Below are 6,281 nucleotides of genomic sequence, written 5' to 3'. Positions count from 1 at the left end.
TTTTTTTTTTGTACTGCATATTTACCTAATTTCTCCACTGCTGCTTTCAAAAGTGTTGATTTTGGATCCAAGCAAAATGAAGTCTTTGACAACTTTAATCTTTTCTCCATTTACCATGTTGTTATTCATTGGTCCAAGGAGTGAATTGGCTCTGTAAGATTAACACTGGGCTAGAAACTGCAAGGTCAGTGGTTTGAGCCCACCATCCTCTCTTCAGGACAAAGATGAGGCTTTCTGCTACTGCAAAGATTTACAGCATCGGTAGAATTGGTGATGGTGGTGGTGAAGATGGTAGTGGTGTGCTGTAGAGTCAGTTCTATCTCATAGCAACCACCCATAGGGTTTCTGAGGTTGTAAATCTTTACAGGACCAGAAAGCCTCATATTTCTCCCTCAGAATGGCTGGTAGTTTCAAACTGCTGACCTTGAGGCAAGCAGCCTAACTCATAACCACTTACACTACCAGAGCTCCTTCAGAAATATTGTTGTTGTTGTTAGGTGCCATCGATTCGGCACTGACTCTCAGCGACCTTATGCACAGCAGAACAAAACACTGCTGGATCCTGGGCAAACCTCACTACTGTTGCCACGCTTGAGTCCATTGATGCTGCCACTTGAACAATCCATCTCACTGGGGGTCTTCCTTTTTTTCCCTGACCCTCCACCTTACCAAACATGATATCCTTCTCCAGAGATTGGTCCCTCTTGACAATATGGATGAAGTATGAGAAACAAAGTTTGGCTATCTTGGCCTCCAAGGAGCACTCTGGCTGCACTCCTTCCAAAACGGATCTTCCAAAATAGAAACATTAAACAGGGTCATTATGAGTCAGAACTGACTCTAGGACACTGGACAACAACAATTTATTGGTCCACTTGTGAGGATTTCTGTTTCTTTACAAAATCTTTGATCTTGATCAGTAAATATTTCAAGTTCTTTTCTTACTCTGGCAAGTAAAGTTGTGTTATCTGCATATCATGCATTGTTAATGAGTCTTCCTTCAAATCCTGATGTCAAGTTCTTCTTCATATAATCCGGTTTCTTGGATTACTTGTTCGACATAAAGATTGAATAAGTATGAAGCATACTGTTCCTGATGTTAAACCATTCAGTATCAATCTATTCTGTTTGAATGATTGCCTCTTAGTCTATGTACAGGTTCATTATGAGCACAATAAAGTGTTTTTAAATACCCAGTCTTTAGAATATTATCTATAGTTTCTTATGATCCACATTCCAATAGCTTTTCTAATTCAATAAAGTACAAATAAATATTTTTCAGGTATTCTCTGTTTTTGACTAAGATCCAGTTGACATCAGTTCCATGCCCCCTTATGATTTGGATTTGAATTTCTTGCAGCTACTAGTCACTGTGCTGCACCAATAGTTTTTAAATTATCTTTATCAAAATTTCACTTGCATGTGATATCAATAATACTGTTAGATGATTTTCTCATTCCATTAGTCAACTTTCTTTGGAATGGCCATAAATATGAATCTCTTCCAATCAGTAGCTGTCTTCAAAATCTCTTGGCACAGATGAATGAGTGTACTAAAACTTACATCAGTTTGTTGAAATACTCCAATTTGTATTCCATCAATTCTTGAAGCCTTATTTGCGCCAGTAACTTCAGTGCAGCTTGCACTTCTTTCTTCAATACAATTAGTCTTTGATGATATGTTACCTCTTGAAATAGTTGAATATTGAACAATTTGGTAACTAACAATCCCGATCGAGTCCTCAAGAAATTAGCTGAATAACAACCAAAACAGCCAGCAGTAAGAATGAATCCACACTTTCAATATGACTGGCAATTCCCAGCATAATCTTGCCCTTACCCACCTCTTTTCTTCCCAACTCTCTCCATCACAATTAACACTACAGTCACAGCTGATTGATTTCAGTTTCTAATACAAGTCATGTTTTCTTTTGCTTGTTGTTGTTATTAAGTGCCTTCGAGTTGGTTCCAACCCATAGTGACTCTGCATAGAGTTTCCAAGGAGCGACTGGTGAGCTTGAACCACCAAACTTGTAGTTCAATTGGCTTTGAATTCCGGCACATTAACCCACAGTGCCACACCAGGACTCTTGCTTAGAGATCTGTATATATGCTATCTCTATTTGAAATGTTTTCCCTGACACTTCTTTATTATAACAATAGGTTTCATTGTAAACAACTCTGCTGTAGAGATATGTTTCTGTATTCTACTATAAGTTAAGAATCTTGGTGTGGTGCTGTAGGGTAAGCACAGAACCGCAAGGGCAGTTTGAACTGCAGGGTTGGCAGTTCAAGCTCACAGCCACTCCTCAGAAACCCTATACAGGATCGCTATGAGTTGGAACCAACTTGATAGCACATAACAACAACAACAACAACAACTATATGTTAAGTCCCCTGGCTCGGTACTCCAGTAGCACTCTGACCTTCCCATCCCATTGCACCCATCATACATTGCCATAATTACATGGTGCCCATATTCATGGTGTTGTAAGATAAACACAGGACTGCCAGCCACAATGATGTAGGATAAACACAGGACTGCCAGTCACAATGATGTAAAGATAACAGAAAAGTGCTACATCTTTGCTACTGATGAATAGATCTTTGATTCATGGCAATCCCATGCAAACTCATGCTCAGTACTACATCATCCTCATGATTGGTTGCAGATTAAATCATTGTGTTCCTGAATAACTTTTTGGCTGATAGAAAGAGGTAGGTTTCAGTCTTTTGTCTTAGTCATACTAATTCTGTTTCTTCAAATTATGACATAGGTTGTGGGGTTCCCGTTTATAATCATCCCAATGGTCTGTGCTCCTAATGGACAAGCATATAATTAATACTTACGCAAAGATTATTATTGTTAAAACTTATTTTTAAAACTATTTGGTTTCAAAAGGTTTGTGAAAAATTCCATTATCTTTTTTTAATGTTTTTATTGTGAATTGAGTGATCATTTACATGGAAGAACATCTGTTTTGTATTCATCTTATTGTATTTCATTTCATTGCAATGATTACAATCCCCTCCATGCATCATCATTCCACAGTATTTGCTTCTATTCCCTCTATTTTATTTTTTTTTTAATGTGCACAAAAAAACTCAGGAATATATAATCATTTAAACAATCAAAGGGCACATTCTGCAAGTCTGCCTCCTGGAAGCCAGCACATAGCCTTTCTCTTTCCATGAGTCTGGAGTCCTCAGCTGCTCTATCTCTCCATGTCATCATCTTTGCTTCCAACTCTGTTGTTGTTGTTTCTTTGTTGCTGTTTCTTTGTGTAGAGTCCCACATTCTACTCCTGCTCTTCTCCCTTGACGGTCATAGGATCCTTTGCTACTGGACTCTAAGATTATCTACTCCCCCTTTTTGGGACAAATCTTCTACTTCTACACTTGTGACAATCATAATTAATCATGATAACAATTACTCACTATTGAATCATAAGAATAGTTTCCCCATCTCCTTTCACCAAAACTGTCTAGACAAGATGAAATTTATTCAGTGGGAATTCTACCTTCCCCTGCACACTCTAACACTGAACTCCCTCTTGAAAGCTTGTAAGCCAGTCACTGTGAGCCTTTTTAGCACCCCATTTTACATAGACAATATCTAATTTGCCCTTTCCTATCAACCCTGTGTACAGAAGGTATAGTATTGATCTTTGATGTGAAGATTCCTCCCCTTTCACTTGGTATTTTAAGTTATTACATCCATAAGTATAGGTCAAGTTTCTCAAATTGTAGCAATTTTCACTTGTTTCCTTTATCAATTTTTTTTAATCTTCCTTTAGTCGAGTTCTGATCATCAATCCATCAAAACTAGGTCAAATGAGTACTATCTGCAAGTTTGGCTGTTCCTGTGTTTCTCCCCTCACTTCATATCAGCTGGATGCTTCACTCTCAGCTCTAACCCTTTGTGACTATGTCCTTGTTTGTGGGCTCAGGAATTCCTAGATCTCACCATACTTCAGATCAACCAGCTATTCCTCCTCTCTCTGCCATCTACAGGTTGTTGGGAGTCTATCCCCTACCCTGTACTCTACTGTCTCCCTCTCTCCCACCCTTGTTAACCAACAAATTCCATTATAGTTTAATTAGATTTTCCAATGAACTTTTGAAGCCTCTTCATGTATCTGCACCACTTCATCAATTTCATACTGTCTGTCACTTTTATTTAAGAATTTATTATTTTTCTGTGCACAAAACTTCATTAACTTTCTACAAAATGGAAGCGAAATGGCCCAAGCCTCCTATCGTTACACTGAATATCTGCAGATTTCAACTGGTGATGCATCACACTTAGAATTTTAATTATAATTAAAATAACAACCAGTTAAATTAACTATAAAAGAACTGAATGGTAAAGTGCCATAAAATGAATGATTTCTTCTATGGGATGAAACAATTGCTACCAGTCTCTGGACTATTACTAAAAAATCTGTATTTTCTCTTCATTTGTGGTGTTATTGCTGTTGTTTTTGTTAGGTGCTGTCAAATTTGACCCACCTTGTATGCAACACAATGAAACAGTGACCGGTCCTGCACCATCCACATAACTGTTGTTAAGCTTAAGCACATTGCTGCTGTCACTGTGCCAATCTATTTTGTTGGAGATCTTCTTCATTTTTGCTGAACCTCCACTTTATTTTTTTCCTGGTTATATGGCCGAATTATGAGAGACAAAGATTTGCCATTCTGGCTTCTAAGAAATATTATGACTGTAGTTTTTCTGACAAAACATTTGTTTGTTCTCTTAGAAGTCCACGATACTTTTAATATTCTTTTGTACTATTTAATTCAAATGCATCAATTTTTAAGGTCTTCCTTGTTCACTTTTCAACTTTCACATGAATATGAAGCCATTAAAAAATACTATGGCTTTGGTTAGGTGGACCTTAGTCAAACATGTTTGCTCTTCAACGCTTCTAACAGGTATATGTTGCAAATTTTCCTCATGCAATATGTCATTTTATTTATTGACTGCTACGTCCATGTGTGTTGATGGTTGATACATGTGAAATGAAGTCCTTGACAACTTCAACTTTTTCTCAATTTATCATGATGTTATTTATTGGTCCAGTGGTGAGAATTTTTATTATCTGTACATTGAGGTTCAACCCATACTGAAGGCTGTGGTCTTTGATCTTCATCAGTAAGTATTTTATCTATAGATGTAGTCACATTGATTTCTGTGTGTTCCATATGGTATAGTTATCATTATGTTCTTTTATAAAGGTATTTGAAATGAAATGAGTAATTCTCTAAAATTCTATTATATGATCTCCATCATTATTTTGAACACCAAAGCCATATTTTCCAACTAGTTATCCTTCCTCTTTGTTTCCAAACTTTGCATTCCAATCTCAATAATGATCAATATGTCTTGATTGCATGTTTGATCAATTTCATACTAAATGAGTTGATATAATTCTTCAGTTTCTTCATCATTGACTTTAGTGGTTGATGACTAAATTTGAAAAAGAGTGGTAGTAACTGGTCTTCTTTGTAGGTGTATAGATATTATCCTATCACAGACAGCATTATACTTCAAGATAGATTGTGAAGTGTTCTATTTGATGATGAATGTGATGCAATACCTCTTCAATTTATCATTACAGGCACAGTAAACTGTATTTAAAATGGCTACTATCAGTCCATTTCAGCTCACTAATGCCTTGTGTGTCACTATGCATAAGTACTGTATCACAGTTAGCTTTTGATCAAAAGGCCAGTGGTTCTAATTCACCAACCTCTCGTCAGAATTCCTTTAAAGGGTCTCTGTGAGATGGAACTGACTTGATGGCATTTAACAACAACAACAATGACTTCTGCACTGCAAATACCATTTTGAAACATCATGAAAGACAATTAGACACATGGACTTCTCTAGATGCAATACACAGAAACAAAATTATGGAAAGAGGTAATGGAAAAGCTTCATATCATCAGCCAAAACAAGGCCAGTGGCAGACTGTGGAACAGACCATCAATTGTGCATATGCAAGTTTTGGTGGAAGCTGAAAAAATTAAAACAAGTCTATGAGAGCAAAAATATGACCTTGAACATATTCCACCTGAATTTAGAATCTATCTCAAGAACAGATTTGATGTATTAAAAACTAATGAATGAAGACCAGAAGACTTGTGGTATGACATCAAGAACAGCATACAGGAAGAAACCAAAAGGTCACTTTCAGCGATCAAGGCTGTATCATCTGCAGATCGCAGGTTTTTAATGAGTCTATCTCCAATCCTGATGCCACATTTTTCTTCATA

Source organism: Chrysochloris asiatica, unplaced genomic scaffold (assembly GCF_000296735.1).
Source record: "Chrysochloris asiatica unplaced genomic scaffold, ChrAsi1.0 scaffold00255, whole genome shotgun sequence".
Taxonomy (NCBI): domain Eukaryota; kingdom Metazoa; phylum Chordata; class Mammalia; order Afrosoricida; family Chrysochloridae; genus Chrysochloris; species Chrysochloris asiatica.
The sequence above is the reverse complement of the archived record's forward strand: the minus strand, read 5'-3'. Positions refer to the sequence as shown.